General features: G+C 51.4%; 1 protein-coding gene and 1 long non-coding RNA gene across 4 annotated transcripts in view; one reads left to right on the top strand and one right to left on the bottom strand.

The window, feature by feature from the left end:
- LOC128316404 (uncharacterized) overlaps window positions 1-5,144 on the bottom strand; it is a 53,827-nt gene extending 48,683 nt beyond the window's left edge. The window contains exon 1 of the long non-coding RNA XR_008300257.1: window positions 4,510-5,144. This is a non-coding gene — a long non-coding RNA (uncharacterized LOC128316404). The remainder of the gene's footprint in view (window positions 1-4,509) is intronic.
- The window catches only part of HRH2 (histamine receptor H2), an 87,313-nt gene continuing 73,111 nt past the window's right edge, over window positions 4,229-18,430 (top strand). For all 3 annotated transcript variants that reach the window (XM_027034865.2, XM_027034860.2, XM_053226318.1), the window contains exon 1: window positions 4,229-4,392. The gene's annotated coding sequence lies outside the window, so the exon portion shown is untranslated. The remainder of the gene's footprint in view (window positions 4,393-18,430) is intronic.

Below are 18,430 nucleotides of genomic sequence, written 5' to 3'. Positions count from 1 at the left end.
TGCCCTACTGCAAACCCAGAGCCACCCGAGAGCCCAGGACAGAGACAAGAAATAACCGATGAAAAAAACCAGTGGGTTTCGCTGGAATTTTCCGCAGACCACTTTAGTAAATGTTATCACTATGCCATGTCATTCGTTATCTTAATTGTTGCATTTTTTTTTTCAATTTTAAGCTGTCAGACTCGGCAGAGATTACTCATTCAAAGAAGGCACGTTTTGTTGTTTTTTTTTTTTTTCTTCTATTTTGGTCAAATGGTGGTTTGGGTTTCCTCAGAATAAGAAGCTTCTTCCGTTTCCTTTGAAAGATGGCTTTTATTAAGTATTCAGAGCAAGGAGAAAATTTAGGCTATCAGATCCCAAGCCCTCTTACAAGGTGGGGAGCCTCTTAGTAATAATGACAACTTCCTACATGATCAACGCTTTTAGTAGTTTCCAAAGGTTTTTCAGATCTGTTACAGAACTGGAAACTTTTAGAGCTGGAAGGGGGTGCAAATGTCATCCCAGACTGTGGGGTGACTGACTATGAAATGACTCCAGCAAGAACTCTAATACTAACTTGCTTTGTAGTGTACAAAGGGTATCACTTCCCTGTTAAAATCCTTCCTTGGCTCCATTTAATTTAGGATGAAATCTATATACCTCCCCCCCCATGGCCTTGCACCAACACAATCTCCAACCATTTCCCCCTCTCCCTCATGCACTCAGCCATGATAAACTTCTCCGTACCTTGGGGCATTTGTACTTACGACTCTTACTACATGGGACGCTGCTCCCCCTTATCAAACACCTGGGTTAGCTTAACCGTCCGTGTGCTAAGAAAATCCTTCTCCAACCATCCTTAACAAAGCACTGCCTCCAGGCCCTCTCTATTACATTGCCCTGCTTTGCTTTTCTCGTGGCAATTACATTTGGCTGAAATTATCTGGCTTACTCATTGCCTATTTCCTCCTCACATTTCAGATCCTTGCTTATCTTGTTCCTTGCTGTATTCCATAGTCAACCCCGGGCCTGAAATACAGTAGGTCCGGTCAATGTGTGTTGATGAATGAATGAATGAAGGAAGGAAGGAAGGAAGGAAGGAATGAATTTAATGTCCATTTCTTTTCTCATCTGAGCCTCATCTAAACCCTTTGAGGAAGACATTACTGTTAGGCTTATGTGATGGTCAAGGAAATGAGCTCAGAGACCTGATTCCTCCCAAGGCCCCTTATCTGATTCGTTGCTTTGTAACAGACCACCCCAAAATTTACTGACTTAAAACAATAGAGATGCATCATTTGCCTCAGTTCTGTGTGTGGGCTGCGGGGCTCTTCTGCTGGTCTTCCCTGTGCTCAGCCATGTGGCTGTGAGAGCTGGGACAGCTGGCCATCTCTCTGCATGTGACCCTTCACCCCAGATATCTTTGTGGCCTGGCAGTCTCAGAGCACTGTTCCAAGACAGTGCCAGCTGAAGCACCAAGGCTTCTTAAGGTCTAGCCTCAGAAGTCGCATAGCATCCCTTCCGCTGGCTTCTGTCACAAGGCAAGCCCAGACTAGGGGAAGGCACACAGGTTCCACCTCTTGGTGGGAGGTGCTGCCATTTTGCAAAGGGGTTTGGGCCAAATTGCTGTGGCCCTCTTTGACCTTCTATCACAGCTAATAATTAGTAAGTGCTGTGATAAGCTGAAACCAGCTTGACTGAACCGACTTAGTAAAGAACGCCCACGATTATCCCACAACATCATGTGACTCCAGAAATCCAAATGGCCTACAACAAATTTATCTCTCAATTACCCTACATGTCCCCTGCGGGCTGGGACCGGTTCTGGGACTTCACTCCAGGACCCAATGTGATGAAGCCTGAAACATTGCCTGATTGGAGCCAGTCTCAAGACAGAAGAGTGACATGGCAGACGCTGGCTGTCACAGACCCTCCTGCATAGAAGTGACACAGATCACCTTCACCAACACATCAGTAGCCAAACGGGTCACAGACATATCATCCTCCCTCTGGGAGAGGCACCGACTATGAGTGCACAGTAACCTCACCCACACAGAGCCAATTTTCCTTTTTGGATCTTTAAAAAAAATTCTTTACAGAGCCCAAATCTGTCTCATGCTATTTCCACCATAGCGCCACGTGCTAGAGTCTCATCTGCTCCCTCAGAGAACCCTTCATAGAGAAGGAGAGAGAGAGAGAGAGAGAGAGAGAGAGAGAGAGATTGCTGGAGGCTTCTCTCTTCCAGGATACACACCCCGGCCTTTCTAGCCCCCCTCCCGATTACCTGCCACAGCTTCCCATTGCTCACAAGATCAAGTCCAAAGTCCCATCACTGAGGTGTCCTTAAAGCTCCCCACCCCTCCACCTGCCCCCCCACCCTCCCCCCACATCTGATTCCTGCTGGCTGGCCCACCCTGAATGCCCCAGGCTGTTTGATGCCCTAAGCCTGTCTCCATGCTGTTGCCTCCAGCTGTGCCCTCCCTCCTTCTCCACTTCTATCTCAAGACCATCTTTTTTTCCCTTGGCAGGGTCAAGAGACTTTCCTTTTTCCTAAACCTTTTCGTTATAGTATTCATTCATTCACCTATTCAACCAACATTTATTGTGCATTTATGACTATGTATCAGCTACTGTTACAGGCTCTGGGGAGACATAGGGAACAATACAAACAAGGTTCCTGCTCTTTCACCGGTGACATCCTGGGAAAGCAGACAATAAGCATTAAAACAAAAATGTTTTTTGAAGATACTGAGAAGTGTTTTCATCATAATAAAACAGGATGATGTGAAAAACGCTGTGGTAAGGAGGTGACTGCTTTAGGTAAGATGAGCAGGCCTTGTGGCCTCTCTGACATTTGAGCAGCCAGGAAGACGTGGGGGAAGAGCCTTCTTAGTAGAAGGAACAGTCAGTGCAAACGGTCTGTGGTATGGTCCAGCATGGCCTGTTCCAGGCACAAGGAGGAAGCTGCCATAGCTGAGGCACACGGAGTGAGGCAGAGGGTGGAGAGGCCTCAGGTCAGAGAAGTGGGCCAGATCATGTTGGTAGTGGTAGGGAGCTTGGATTCTATTCTAACTACAACAGGCAGTCACGGGAGGGTTTTAAGCAAGGGAGTACAGGGGCAAGAGGTGATTTGCACCTTTTTTTTTAGAGATGACCTATGCTGCTTTGTGAATTATAGGTGAGCAAGTGTGGAGTCCCCCAGACAGGCTTGGAGGCTCTTGCTGTCATTCCACGATACTGGTGACTTGGATGCATGGCCTACAACCTCCTCCCGCAGAAGCTGTGACCTCAGAGCTGCAGAGGTCTGTGGCCTTAGTCAGTATCCCAACACAGAAGCACAGGGTGAGGCCCATAGTGACAGAATGGCTTGGTGTGCTGTCAGTCATCATCAGCATGGCTCTGAAATGTATGGTCAACTGAGCCAGGATCCTTTTGCTCTCCTTGGCCTAGCTTCTGCACAAACTCCCTTGCTCATATCAGGTTCCTTGAGCAACCACGGGCAGCCCATCTGACCACCTGCTTCTCGTACCCTGGGCTGACTATGCAGGTCTGGCCAACACCCTTGGCCATCCTGCCCCCCTCCCCCGCCATCGGGGAGCTCCCTCCACCCAGAGCTGCGTGGTGAGCACAGCAGCCTTGACATCTTGATATTTAAGAGAGATTTTTCTCATCTGAACCTCCATTTTCCATACCCCAAATTCCCTTTTCCCAAGACCCTCCCTCCTCTCTACCTCTTCTCTTTCTCCATCCCTTCCTTCAACTAGAACAAATCCACTCTGGGGTTTTCTGAAGTTCCTCTGATCCCGGAATTATCCAGGCTCTCCCCTTGAAACGAGACCGTTCTCTCTCATGTAGCCTGATTCCAGGTGCCGCTGGGCACCCCTGCGGAAGGCTGCCACCTGACCCCTGGGCCACAGCCCGGGAGTTCCCTTCCACTTGGATCACCGCACAGCTGGACGCCGGCTCCCAGCCCGGGCTGCGTGCGGGGCGGTGGGTGGAAGTGAGGTGGGAAAATGAGAGGATGGAGGGTAGTGTGACCGAAAGAAAGGGGAAGGGGGAAGCGTCGGAGCCAGAGAGAGAAGGGAGGAAGGTCTAGGAGAAAGTGGGGGAGCGTGGGGGCCTGGGAGTGTGGGGAGCGAGCAAAGCGAAGGGAGAGTGTGCTGGGCACGGAGGCGGGAGGAGAGAGGGAGAGGAAGAGGGGAGCAGCAGAGACCGGGAGAAGGGAGGGAGGGAGGGCGGGAGCAGCTGAGCGCGAGGAGGAGCGAGTTGGGGGCGGAGACGAGGAAGTGGGCGCGAGCGGCGGGGCGCAGGCCGGGCGCCCGCTCCATCCCTGCCCCGAGCGGAGCCGGCGCGGGCGCAGGACCGCGGCGAGCCCGGAGCCGAAGCCGGAGCCCCACGGCGCAGCAGCTCAAGGTAACGCGGCCGCCGCCTCCCCGCGAGGCCTCGGCTCCGGGTGGGGTCCCCGCCGCCGTCTCGACCCTGACCCCGGGTTTGAGCTCCCGGCCCCGGGGCTCGCTGATTGCGCCTGACCTTGGGCGATTTCCTCCGCCTCGGAGCCTCAGTTTCCTTCTCCGTGACCCGCCGAGGTCGTGCGCGCGCCAAGGGGGCGTTGCAAGGACGGGACGCAGCCCGGGTTCGGGTTCGCAGCAGTGCTCAGGGCGCGGGGTGGGGTGTATCGCCCCAGCTGCCCGGGTGGGGGTGGATTTGGAAAGTCCACTTGCACCGAAACAGCCTCTGTCCTGCCCCCAGGCTCTGAGCGGCGGCGTTTTCTAGGGGCGATTTGTCTGCGGGAGCGTGGAGTCACATTCTGCTGAGGGAAAGCCAGTGGAGGGCTGGGGGCGGGCGGGAAGGGGGGCTCCGAGTTCCTCAGGGAGCCCAGGCATCTGGCCTTCGTCCTCCTGGGCTGCTGCCCTATGCCCAGTAGCGAGGACGGAGCTGGCCTCGCCTGGCCCGATTTGCCTCCAGGATATGCTGGGCAAGTGGCCTTAACCAGGAATCCCAGTTCGCTGACTTAAGGGAAAGTGCCGTTGACCTTGACCCTGTGAACCTCAGTTTCCCACCCCGTGAAGAGGGGTATACCACTGCCCCCTTTGAGAAGGCTATGAGGATAAGAAAGTGGGGCAGGAAAGTACCTGCAGGTTGTGGTGTCCCCCAGTGGCAGCTGTCATACCCTAACTTCCATGGCCAGATTCCTGGTTCTGGTTGCCTCCTGGGAACTCATCTGTCCTGGCCAGGCTCCTTCTGCTCTCCTTTGCCAGAGGTGGCCAGTGGTCTGGCTGGGCATGAAGCGGGGTCCTGGGAACTGGGATAGGGAGCAGGAGTCCCTTCCAGTCTAGACATGCATCCTGATCGTTTTCTAAGACATGAAAACTGTGAGGTGACAGTCTCTGTCCTGAGAGACTCCTGGGGGAATCTCTTGGAGCCTCAGTATCTTATTTGTAATGGAAAGTTATAAATTCATACTTACTAATGAGTTCCCTGTCGCTGGAGGTTATGAAAGGCAATTAGATAGATTACATTTATTGACATCTTTGACCCTGAGATACGACAAGAATTGAATGGAACGAGAAATAACATTTCTCCTGCCCTTGCCCTGGGCAGGCCTGTACTTGGTGCATTGTATACACAATGTTGGCTGTAGTCTACACAAGGATCCTGGGAAGCTGGTGTCATTAAACCCCAAAATTCCAGACAAGGAAACCAAGTCTCACAAGGGTGAATGGTTGCCACATGGTCACACTGGTAGGATGTGCCTGTGCTGGGATTGGCCCTAGATCTGCCTGACTCCAGAGTACTTGTGATGGTACCACAGTGGCTCCCCAAAAGATGACCGTGGAAGGTGTCCAGCATGGGGCCTGGCACCTGGTGGGGACCAAGTCAGCGCTGGTTTCTTGTTCCATGTGTAAGAGGAGGGAGCTGCTATGTCATCACTGGGGAAAGTGAGTCTGAGTCTAGCACTGGGGTTGGGGTTTGCCTAGTGATTTCTCTAGGGGCGATTTCTCTGGAAGGAAAGCTGGTCATTAATCAACATCACATAGGAAGCAGATATCAAGCCGGCTCACCCCAGCCAGCCAGCTTCATTTCCTCTACCACCTAGTCCCACTTAACCTCGTCTCTGGTAACCTCGGCCCAGGCTACTTCTAGCTTCACAGACACTTTTTGTTCTCCGTACTCTGCTGAGACTAACTAAACTCTCCCTCCCAGCTGATGGGTCCCACGGGAAAACAAGGCCAGCTGTGGTCCATCTCCACCAACGCCCAGAGAAGGGGAAACAGGATTAAGTCCCAATCCCAAGGATTTAGCTCGGCTTTGGGGAGGAAATCCCTGATAATGGGAAAATGGGCACCCAGCTATGGGAAAGTGGGTGTCTCAGCAGGCTAGAGAGGTTCCTTTACTAAAAATGTTTTTTAAAAAAAAAATAAATAAATGTTTATTCATTTTTGAGAGAGAGAGAGGAGGGGGGAGAGAATGTGAGGGGGGGAGGGGCAGAGAGAGAGAGAGAGAGAGAGAGAGACAGAGACAGAGACAGAGGATCCAAAGCCGGCTCTGTGCTGATAGCAGCGGGGCTCGAACTCATGAACAGTGAGATCATGACCTGAGCTGAAGTTGGACACTCAACAGACTAAGCCACCCAGGCATCCCTTTGCCAAAAATGTTTTTTTTTTTTATTTTTTTTAACGTTTATTTATTTTTGAGACAGGGAGAGACAGAGCATGAACGGGGGAGGGTCAGAGAGAGGGAGACACAGAATATGAAGCAGGCTCCAGGCTCTGAGCTGTCAGCACAGAGCCCGACGCGGGGCCAGAACTCACGGACCGCGAGATCATGACCTGAGCCCAACCGACTGAGCCACCCAGGCGCCCCGCCAAAAATGTTTTAAAAGAAGGGAGGCCATCCAAATGAAATGATGGGAATGTGAACAAAGGCTCTTTCAAATGCAAAGATAGTCATCAACTATCCGAGAATGCCTAAATGTCACATAGGGGATCAATTAAGTAAATTATGGAACAGCCATGTGGCTACTAAAAATGGAGAGTTTTTAATGAATGGGACATGCCTATGCATATGCATATGTAGGGCATGGTCACAAATTAGTGGCAAGCACTTAGAAAAAAGACTGGAAGGAAACGGACCAAAGAGTGTTAATAACGTTTGCCAGTGGGTGGTAGGATTATAGATTTGTTCCCTGACTGTAATTTCTGAACTTCCCACATTTTATGTAATATGCTCATTAGCGGGCATAGAACCCTCTGGCTTCTAGGCACGGTATAACCCACCCGCTCCCACCTCCTCCTGGCCAACACCCAGGGCAGGACTGGCACATGGACACTTATCGGCGACAAGGCCACCTCTCTGTTGAGGCCTGGAAGGCCCCTTGGAAAAAAGAAAGAATACTTCATTGTTATTACCAATAATATCTGATATTGGTTGTGTTCTTACTACGTGTTCATGGTAACCCTACAAGGTAGGTACTATCGATATCCCCGTGTTACAGAGAAGAATGATCTGTAACCAAGAGTTAGATAATTGAGTCCCTGGCCCAGTACCCCACAGCATTCAAACCCAGGCCATCTGGATCCAGAGCCTACACCCCTAAGCAGAGTCAGGAGGGGTGGGCAGATTCAGTTAGCTCACGTGTGAGCACTAGTCACAGAAAACCTGGGGGAAGCCGTGCATGTCCCTACTTGACGGCTGAGGAAAGGGCTGAGTAGTGACCCCCACAGGGCCAGGTTCTGTATTAGATGCTGGGGACCCAAAGGTATATAAGGTGCCATCTCTACACAGCTGTGGGGAAGACTGATGTGTATACAGTGTGCCAGGGCTTCGATGGGATTTGCTTAAGAAACCATGGAACGTCAGAGAACGAAGGGTGAAGGCTCCCCAGAAGAAATGATATTGGAAATGATTCCGGAAGGGTAAGCAAGCATTCACCAGGTGGGCAAAAGAGGTTAGAGGCGTGATTCTCAGTCAGGGTCAGTTTAGTCCCTTAGGACTGGGGACTGGATATTGACTGTCACAACTGGGGCGGGAGGCTGTGCTCACATCCTAGTGAGGAAGGGCAGGGGTGCCGCTAAACATCCCAGGATGCACAGGACAGCCTCCAGAACAAAGAATTATCCTGTGCAAAATGTCAACCGTGCCGAGTTAAGAAACCCTGGAGCTGAAGAGAAGGGCGTTCCTGAACAGTGATCGGCCTGTGTGAGGCACCCACAGATAGTCCCTAAGTGCCTCCTGTGTGCTGGGGACGTCCTGTGTGCTGGAGGCTGTGACTGTACTATCGGCCGCCTGGCCCTCTTGCTGTCCCTCTGCCGCCATCAGCAACTGGAGTGCTCTCTGATAAAATTAAAGCATCGTACAGACATAATTGTCATGCCATAAAATTCGCCTACTTAAAGTCTACAAGCCAGTGGCTTCTAGTATATTGTGCGACCGTCACCACGATCTAATTCCAGAACATTCTCATCACCCCGAAAGAAACTTGGTACCCATTAACTGTCCTTCCCCGTTCAATCCTCACTCCCACCCCAGGCTAGACAACCACCAGTCTCTCTTCTGTGTCTATAGAAGTGCCCATTCTAAGCATTTCGTATCAGTGGCATCATATAATATGTGATAATATGGAATAACGTGTGGCCTTTTGTGGCTGGCTTAGTTCACATAGCATGTTTCCACAGTTCATGCGTGTTGTGACACGTATCAGTACATCATGCCTTTATACGGCCAAAATAACATTCCCTTCATGGATACACCGTATTTCGTTTACCCATTCATCAGTTGATGGGCATTTGGGTTGGTTCCACTGTTTTGGCCATTATGAACAATACGGCTGTGAACATCTGTGTACAGATTTTGAGGACATATATTTTCATTTCCTCTGGGGATATACCCAAGGATAGAATTACTAAGTCATATAGTAATACTATGTGTCACCTTTTGAGGAACTACTAGAGTGCTTTTTTCCAAAGCAGCCGAACCTTTTATGTTCCCGTCAGCACTGTATGAGGGTTCCAGTGTCTTCTCACCCTCACCATCCCTTATTACCCAATTTTTGGGTTCTGTGGGCATGACGGGCTATCGTTACGGTTTTGATTTGCGTTCCCCGGCTGGCTGATGAATTCAAACCTCTTTTCAGGTGCCCGTTGGCCATTTGTACGTCTCGTTTGCCGAACTGTCCACTCAGATCAGAGTCAAAACTTCGTTGTGTCACCCCCTTCCTTAGACCAAAAGGCACGCCCTACCAAGGCCTACAGGGCCCTGCGTGAGCGGGCCCTGTGTGTTGCTTTGACTGCATCTCTGCTCACTCCCTGCGCTCTGACCACACTGGCCCTCAGGGAGGCGAGCTGGTCCCCACTAGAGTCTCCTGCATGGGCTGTTTTCCTCTGCCAGATCACCATGTACCTGGGAACTCTGGGGTGAGCCTCAGGGGGGGCCTTCCTTGTCCTCTCAATTTCAAGGCCCTCCTCCCTTCCCTAGCACATTTCAAGGTTTCCTTCGATCTATTTCCTTTTCTTTTCTTTTTTCTTTTTTCTTTTCTTTTCTTTTCTTTTTTCTTTTCTTTTCTTTTCTTTTCTTTTCTTTTCTTTTTTCTTTTCTTTTCTTTTCTTTTTTCTTTTTTCTCTTCTTTCCTTTTTTTTTCCTTTCCTTTCCTTTCCTTTCCTTTCCTTTCCTTTCCTTTCCTTCCCTTTTCTTCTTTCTTTCTCTCTCTTTCTTTCTTTCTTTCTTTCTTTCTTTCTTTCTTTCTTTCTTTCTTTCCTATCTGATAAGATCTGGAAGACCTGGGCTCCAGGCACCACTATACCTTTCACCACGGTGTGACCCTGGGCAAGCCACTGTCCCTCTCTGGGCCCCCCGCTACCCCATCTAAAACCAGGCAGGGGCACACTAGCTGATCTCACAGATCCTTTCTGACTCTGTCCTTCTTTGATGCCAGCTTCCGTGGGACAGCGCTGCCAGGAGGGTGCGGGCCTGGCGCCGTGGCAGTGAGAGAAAGGTGGCTGGAGCCAAGTTGGTCACAGATTGGAGCAGGCAGCATGGCTGATTACCGCCAGCCCCGTGGGGACAGTCTCCAGGAGCATGTGGCAGCCTTGACCTGGTGCCCAGCCTCCAGGAGCAGCAGGAAGAATTGTCAACAGCACCAGCCAGGACTGGACGCCTTGGCCACTTTCAGCTCAGCGATCACCCACCTTTCTGGCCAAGAATAATGGTCTAGCCTCCAAACCTACAGCCCTGGGGGAATCAGGGCAGGATTCCCAGAGCTGGGTGCAGAGGTCAATGGCAAGGCAGCAGGTAGACAAAGAGGATTGCAGGTGGAGAAAGAGGTTAAGAGACACTGAGCCACGAAATCTCCAGGTGTCCTCAGGGCACACAGGACAATTAATTAGGTTTTGCCCGAGGCGCAAGGGGCAGTGGAAGGAGGTAACAGAGGAGTCAACAGGGCAGGATCCCACAATGTCAAATTGGGGAGTTTGGACTCTGTCCTGTAGGCCGGGGAGCAACGCAAGGATTTTAGGCCGAGGACTGAGGTGACCAGGTTGTGTTTTCTAAAACACAGTGCGGAGGCAGGTGGGGCTGAGAGAGAGCCGAGACCTGGAACATAGTCAGGATGCCCCTGCTCTTGTCCAGGTGAGCTGGGATCAAGGGTGGAACACTGCAGCTGAAGAGAAGGGAACAGATTCAAAAGCTGTTTGGAAAGTGAAGGCATATGCAAGGGGGTGGGGGGTGGGGGCGGGTTTGAAGGAGAAATGGGAGTCTAAATAATGAACGACGCAAGAACAGTGGATGCCAGCCTTTTGGGGTTCTGGCTATAAGAGAGAAGGCACAAGGAGCTGACATTTGAGTGTGGCACTGTCCAGATGGCTGAGGGATGGAGGACAGAGGCAGCTGCCGGAGGGGGTGATCCAGACTCAGGGATCGGGATGTGCAAAGGCACTGAGGTGCAAGAATATGGAGAGTCAAAGGGAGGGTGAGACTTTCCAGCTGGCTGGTGCACAGAGGGCGTGATGGCAGGAAGGGAAGGGAAACTGAGGCTGTGGAGGACGGGAGAGCCCCAGAGCAGAAGTCCAGCGACAGCACCACCATTTGTCACTACCTGATGCAGAACGTTCGCGACCCACGAGAAGGTTGGTTGCTAGGGTTAGCCCTCTCCGGGACTCCTTACCACACTCATGGGACAGAGGTGGTGAAAGTCAGCCTGACTTTCAACCACAAGGAAGGCAAGCTCCCTGAGCAATTGGCCAGTGAGTTTATGTTGATCTGGATCAAAGTTCTCAAAGTAATAATGAAAGAGGGTGGGTGGTTAGAAATGGAAGTAAATCCTCGGGGCAGACCCAGCTTTCTGAGAACACCAGGAACATGCTGAGCTCATAGCCAGCAGTCGGTGGAGGTCTTTGACAGGGAATCAGAAGAAGATGTTAGAGAAAAAAAAAAAAGTTGAGAAGTTTAGATATTTTATTTTAAAGCCAGAAGACTTCATTTAAAATCCAGATTTCCAGCTTCTCTTGAAAAACGTGGCAATCTGGTGGCACTGACCCATCGTGACCACAGTGGCCACCCCTCTGGCCGGGGCACGCATCCTCTCTCTGGGTTACCATGCCCACACCCCCACAGTCCCACAGTGGGTATAGACAATTCACACACAGCCTACCTGGCCCAGGGCACCCTCGGGCCTGGGAGGCAGGACAATCTTCCTAGTTTTCCCTTGCTCTGCGTTCCCTAAAGTGGTCCAGGGAGCATTATTTGTAGGGTGGGCTCCATGGGAAAAATGACAAGTCAAGTCCACCATTAAGACCTTGTACTTCCAGCACAAATTCCTTTTTTTTTTTTAATGTTTATTTTTGAAAGAGAGAAAGAGACAGAGAGACAGAGCGTGAGCAGGGGAGGGGCAGAGAGAGGGAGACACAGAATCAGAAGCAGGCTCTAGGCTCTGAGCTGTCAGCACAGAGCCCGACGCGGGGCTGGAACCCACCAACCGCGAGATCATGACCTGAACTGAAGTCAGACGCTTAACCAATTGAGCCACCCAGGCGCCCCACAAATTCCTTTTTTTAAGTAGCAACTTGAACATATGTCCACAGAGCCCATTTGGAAAAATACTTACCGCCTTTGCTGAAGATTTCTTAGACGATTATGGGCTTTTTTTCTTTCCACCTTTTGATCAGAGAAAACATCCGTGTGGTTAGAAATACAATATACAAGGGAGCCTCCCTCCACCCTGACCCCCATTCGCCCAGTCCCCTGCCCAAAAGAGGAGGTCACTTTTGTTAGTTCATGGTGATGTATCCTTTCAAACTTGCTTTACGCAAAAACATACACGCTTTACATGTATACGTATGTGCACGTTTTTGACATGAGAGGAGCATGTCATACACACTTCTGCACCTTTGTGTTGTTATCTTAGTCACCGTAGAATTAATTCCCAATGTAGAAAAGTTTGGTAAAGAGATCTGGAAGAAGACAGTAATAAGTCATTGTCACCATCAAAGGAAACCACTCTTACTGTGCAGCCTGCCCTTCTAGACATAAGTTTTTGTTGCTTTTCTCCCCCTGTAGGTTGATAAGGTAGGAGTTCTGAGTTCCAGGCATCTTCTATATACACTTTCAATTCTGCTATTTTATTACTTAAATATAATCAGGTCCCCTCATTATTTCGTAATTTCCAAAACGTGATAGTAAGCGCTATGAGAATTCCATTATGACATAATTTGCTCAGCCAGTCTTCTAGTTTTAAACGCCTGCAAGTCACTTCCAGTATTCAGCTGTCGTAAATAATACAGTTGGTCCTACGGTGTGTGATGTGTTTGGACTGAGCTGAGCGGACGTCTCCGGGAATCCTGGCGCCTGGGTCAGATGCCGAAGGGTCGTGGGTTGGTTCCCCAGGGCAGGGGGTAGGAGCTGGGGGTGCTGCTAGGGGCACAGCTGAGAAAGGGGACGTGGTGAGGTCGTGGAAGGAGACGGGACAGGGCAGGACAGAGCCCAGTGGAGAGCTGGAGGAAGGCAGGTTCTGCAGCAAGCGTGGTGCTGAGGGCTTGTGAATCCCGTAGGGGGTTTGCACCCCCTCAACCCCAACTACTAGGGCTTTCCACGCCTCCGCCCGTTTATTCCTCACAATAGTCAAATGTGTAGAACCCGTCATCATTTCCGTTGTGCCCGTCGAGGAGGCTGAGGCAGAGAGACACCAAGCCAGTGCTTGCTGTGACCGCGGACAGGAGCAGCAGGGTAGCAGGCTGTCTAGAAGTGCCTTGCTCTTAAGCCCACAAGCCTCTCCGCACCTTTGTGCTGTTGAGATTATCATCCCCGTTTCACAGGAAGGGGACTTGGGGCTCCAGGCCAAGTGGCCTGGCCAGAATTGCCCCACTGATAAGCAGCAGGGCTGGAATTAGGAGGCCCTGCAGCTGCTGTGGGGGACCCGGTGTTTCACTGAGGTTTGCAGGCTGAGAGGATAAGCGTGCTCCCCGGGGACACGGGTCCATCGGCCCCGGCAGGCTGTCCTGGGCCTGCCGTGAGCTGCCCCTGCTCCCGGACTGTCCCCGTGGAGGCCCGTGTGCACTTGCCACGCTCATTTCTTCCCCCGCTCTGGCCGCCTTGGGTGCCTTCTCTCCCCGAAAAGGCAGGCCTCCACATCCAGTGAGGGAAGAGCAGAGAGTGGCCGGGGGGTTGGGAATGACATTTGCTAGGGTGCCGCCTCACTTCTAATGCCAGGCCTTCGTGTCGCCTCTCATCTGACCGGCGCCACACCCTGTGGGATCACGCCCTGTGTACAGATGGGGAAACTGAGCCTCAGAGAAGTTCCCGGCTCCTTTCCCCGACACGGGGTTGGCTTCCCCGGTGGGCAAAATGCTTCCTCGGGGGCGGGGCCGGCAGCCCTGAGGGTCCCAAAGTGGACCTGGGCGGTCGGTTCCACGGATGCTAGAGCACATCCAATCCCACAGCGAGAGGATTCCCTTCTCCGTTCACGTCCTCCTCTCGTGTCACAGGGAAAGCGTCAGTTTGGTGCTAATCCGTCGTAAGCACGTCTCCAGGCACGCCAGCCTGCCTTTCCAACAGGGAGAGAGGCTGGCTCTTTGGGCAGCAGCAGCCACACGGAATTTAGCACTGATTGCGTTTTCGCCGCCTTGATTTTCAGGGTGACCCGTTGCAGGGAAAGGGATCCTGCTGATTGTTACGGGGATCAAAACCATTCCTTTGGCAATAAATTCAAACACGTTAAGGAAAGATAGCAAGTAAAAAAAAGACAAAAACAAAAACAAACCAGGACTGGCATTTTGTGGGCTTGGCAAAAGCCGTGGAGGTGGTGCACGAACGAATGAGGTGTGGGGAACACGGGGGGGTGTGGGACAGGGCACGCTGTTGGGAATGGAAACCTGGGAGGGCTCTTCCCGCCTCTGACCTGCTGTGTGGCCTCCGCCCAGGCATTTGGCCTCTCTGTGTCACATTTGCAAAACGGGGTAATAGAGAACGCCCTGACTGCTCCACAGAGTTCTGCAGGACCCCAAATGAGTTCATGGGCCGGGGGAGGGGCCATGGAAGGTGGGAGAGGACAGGGAGGATTATAGAAGATAGCCAGTGTGGGTGAACGTTCCTGGCAAATGTTAGCTGTTTGCTGCTTGGGTCCTTAAAGGTGACCCAGCCGGCCACACGACGACGCGTGCCTGTGAGAGCAAGCTGTACCTTGCGGGAAGGGCGCAAGCTGCAGTGAGGTCAGGGGGAAGGAAGATCAGAGAGGGAGGGAGGCCCCATGTTGGCGGGGGCAGTTCTGGCACCCAGCTCCCGTGGCCACGGTGGCTGCTGAGGGTGCAGGTGATGACGGTGATGGGGATGAGGACGGTGAGGAGGAGGAGGATGGCAGCAGTGACGGGCAGGGTGGTGGTGGTGGTGATGGCAGCCGCGATGGCAGAGATGATGGTGGTGAGTCCAGTCGGAGGGCCCGAGGGCTGTTGTATCATAAAGAAGCGGAAGCTCAGGAGCACATGAAGCCCTGTCGGGCTGCCTGGGAAAGGGGACTTAGATTTGTCCCGTGGGGCTTCAAGCTTTTCAGGAACCTACAAAAATGTCTGCAAACTCACACAGGCACACGCGAGTCCCAGACCCAACATACAAAAAGAAAACCACAAAATTGCAAGTAATGAGTGTTTAATTGGCTATCTACAAATGTAACACTATGACAGCTAGTCAGTGGCAGCTCGTTATACTAAATAGCTAAGTACACATTCTCTTTTCTATGGAATATACGTATTTTTGCAAAGCACTTATTATCCAGTGGGCTATGCCTCCAAAACAGCATGTATAGGGCTCTGTATGTTGTTAAATGGCTGTGACTGGTTGGCAAATTATTGGTAAGATAGTAAGTCCCCCATCATTGGAGGTATGCAAGGTGACTGGGGATGACTACCTTTCAGGGATGCTGAACAAGGGGTTCTTGACCACCAGGTGGCCCCTGAATGTTGTTTCTACCCAGAGCACTCTTATTTTCTTATTTGGGGAGCTCATGATTGCACCCTTCCCACCCCCTCTACACATACACACATACATAAAGTTGCTGGAAGAAACCTTTGAGATATTCTAATCCCATGTCCTCACTTTCTGCTGAGGAAAATTAGGATATAAAACTTGGAGGTAATATAGCAAGTCAGAATCGTACCAGGGACTCAAACTCACGGTCCAAATTCCCAACCCCATGCCCTCTCCACCCTACCCCGGCCCCCTGGGCAGTTTGCCCTGGATGGCAGAGATGTGGGCCCCCTTGCAAACATTGGCAATCCAGGGTCTCACCTCCTTCAGGAGAACCAAGGCAGAGTTTTCATTTAGCCCAGTCCGTCCCCTGCCCTGAAAAGGCCTTCCCCAGGCCTTTCCCACACTTGCCAAGCTGCTGCTGGCTATGGACTTGGGCCAAATCACAAAACACCATAAATCTCAATTTCCTTATCTAGAAAATGGAAATGAAGAATGGAATGCACATAATAGGGTTGTTGCAGAGATTAAATGGGATAAAGTATATAAAGTACTTAGAACATCGGTTGGCACTTTCAAATTACCCAATAAATGGGATACGATATTGTTATGATGGCTGTTTTCAACGTGCATTTAGTCAATCCGATAAGTATTAATTGAGCCCTCGTTAAGTGCTTGCAGGGAGCGAGACAGAGTGGATCCTAGCCCTCATGGCTCCTGTGTTCCAGTGGGGACAGGGAAATAGCGAACAAGTAGGGAAGCAAGAAAAATGCTGGGAAAAAAAGATGTGCTGTGCAGAAAGCCAAGTGGAGGGGGTATGATAGAGGTGAAGAGAGTTGTTTCTGAGGGTCAAGGAGGGCCCCTGTGCAGAACTGATCTTTGTGGCAACAGTGGGACATCCAGGTCAATAGCCCATCACATCGCAGGCAGTGCCCCAAGGGGGAGCGAGCGGCATGTCCAAGGCACTGGAACAAGGTCAGGGTGGCCACGTGCCCACTGAGGCCGTGGGCATAACGTAGGAGGCCAGAGAGGTAGGGCGCAGAGCCTACGGGGCCTTATGAGCCAAGGTGAGGGTGTCACAGTATAGCATTGGCAAGAGAGGAGGGAGCCGGTCAAGAGCTGTCATGAAAGGCCAGGCAAGAGGGGCAGCTGGGTGGCTCAGTTACGCATCTAACTCTTGATTTTGGCTTGGATCATGATCTCAAGGTTTGTGAGATTGAGCCCCTCGTTGGGTATTGCACTGACAGCTCGGAGCTTGCTTGGGATTCTCTCTCTCTCTCTCTCTCTCTCTCTCTCTCTCTCTGCCCCTCTCCTGTGTGCACGCACTCTCTCTCAAAACAAATAAAGAAACTTAAAAGTAAAAGTCCAGGCAAGAGATGATGCTGGCTTGGACTAGCACCAAGATGGCGGCAGGGGCCAAGGAAGGTAGCCACATCCTAGATACACATATTTCAGAGGGAGATTCCCTGGGCTCCCTGGTAGGCTGGATGTCAAGGATGATGCCTACGCATTTAGCTGAGCACCTAGGTGGACGAAAGGGAAGCAGAAGGTGGAAAGGAGAATTGGGGATCTCCCCCAGCCCCACACTTCCCAATCTTACATGCACTTTGTGCCCACAGTATCCAGAATAGGTGAATCCAAAGAGCCAGAAGGCAGGCTGGGAGTTGGGAGAGACCAGGATAACGGGGGATGGGGAGTTACTGCTGAATGGGTGTGGACTTTCTCTTTGGGGTGATGGACGTGTCCTGTAGCCACAACATTGTCCATGTGCGGAATGCCACCGGATTGTACACTTGGAAATGGTTAGCTTTATGTGATGTGACCTTCACCTTCACTGAAACAAAACGGACACGGGAAATAAAGTTTCTCAGACAAACGATAATAACTAAGGGAATGTATTGTCACCAGATGTGGCTCGGGTTCCCACATCAACCCCTGGAAGAGGTCAGGCGAGCTGCATAGGGTGTCGCATTGAGAAGAAGACACCCTCGCAAGAACTGGTGACACACATAGGGAACGAGCTGGACCAGGTACATACCTTGGGTAGGTGTGGAACCTATGGACACTCAGAGACCGTAGAACCAGGGCTGGCTCAAAGCCCGCTGCCTGCCTCCTTACCAGCTGTGTGCACTTGACAAGTGACTTAACTGCTCCGAGCCATTTGTCAAATAGGAACGGTAATCATCTTGGCCTCACAGAGATAGGAGAATATCTGTAGGAGCTCAGCACACAGAAGTGATCTGTGTCCCAGCTTCTGGGCCAGGTCACCTTCTCCCTAGGTATGATGCCAGAGTGATAACATTCATCATAATAAAATGTCCACTTTGACCCGCCTCCCTCTGTCCCACTCTGGACTAAGGAGGGGGTGGGGCTCTCCCCAACCTGTGTCGAGCTGCCCCAGACTCCACACAACATTCAGATCCACTCACCTCTCAGCCGATGCATAGGGGCCACCGGTGGTGGCAGGGGGGTGGCCATTCTTGGAACACGACACTTTTTTTATTAAAAATTTTTTCTTGCACATTTATTTATTTTTGAAAGACAGAGTGTGAGTGGGGGAGGGACAGAGAGAGAGGGAGACACAGAATCTGAAGCAGGCTCCAGGCTCTGGGCTGTCAGCACAGAGCCCGATGCGGGGCTCGAACTCATGAACCATGAGATCATGACCTGAGCCGAAGTCGGACGCTCAACCGACTGATCCACCCAGGCCCCCCTGGAACATAACACTCTTGAGGACAGAAGCAAACACAATGCCCGGCTTTGGGCCCCTGGAGGCAATGGAAGTTGGGACCAAAACTCAGATGACTGGGAGTCTAGGACCTTTCTCTGTAAGAAGAGTCTCAACCAGAAGTCTTTTCCTGCCTACAGGGCTTTTATGAAACACCCAGCCCACTGCTGTGAAGGAGTTAGAAATCTCCACCACACAAATGAAAGACCAACGCGAAAGTTATCGCGAAGCAGGAAGAATGTTGTGCCGCAAATGCCCAATCACACCATCTCTTTG

This window comes from Acinonyx jubatus, chromosome A1 (genome assembly GCF_027475565.1).
Source record: "Acinonyx jubatus isolate Ajub_Pintada_27869175 chromosome A1, VMU_Ajub_asm_v1.0, whole genome shotgun sequence".
Lineage (NCBI taxonomy): Eukaryota > Metazoa > Chordata > Mammalia > Carnivora > Felidae > Acinonyx > Acinonyx jubatus.
The sequence above is the reverse complement of the archived record's forward strand: the minus strand, read 5'-3'. Positions and strand labels throughout refer to the sequence as shown.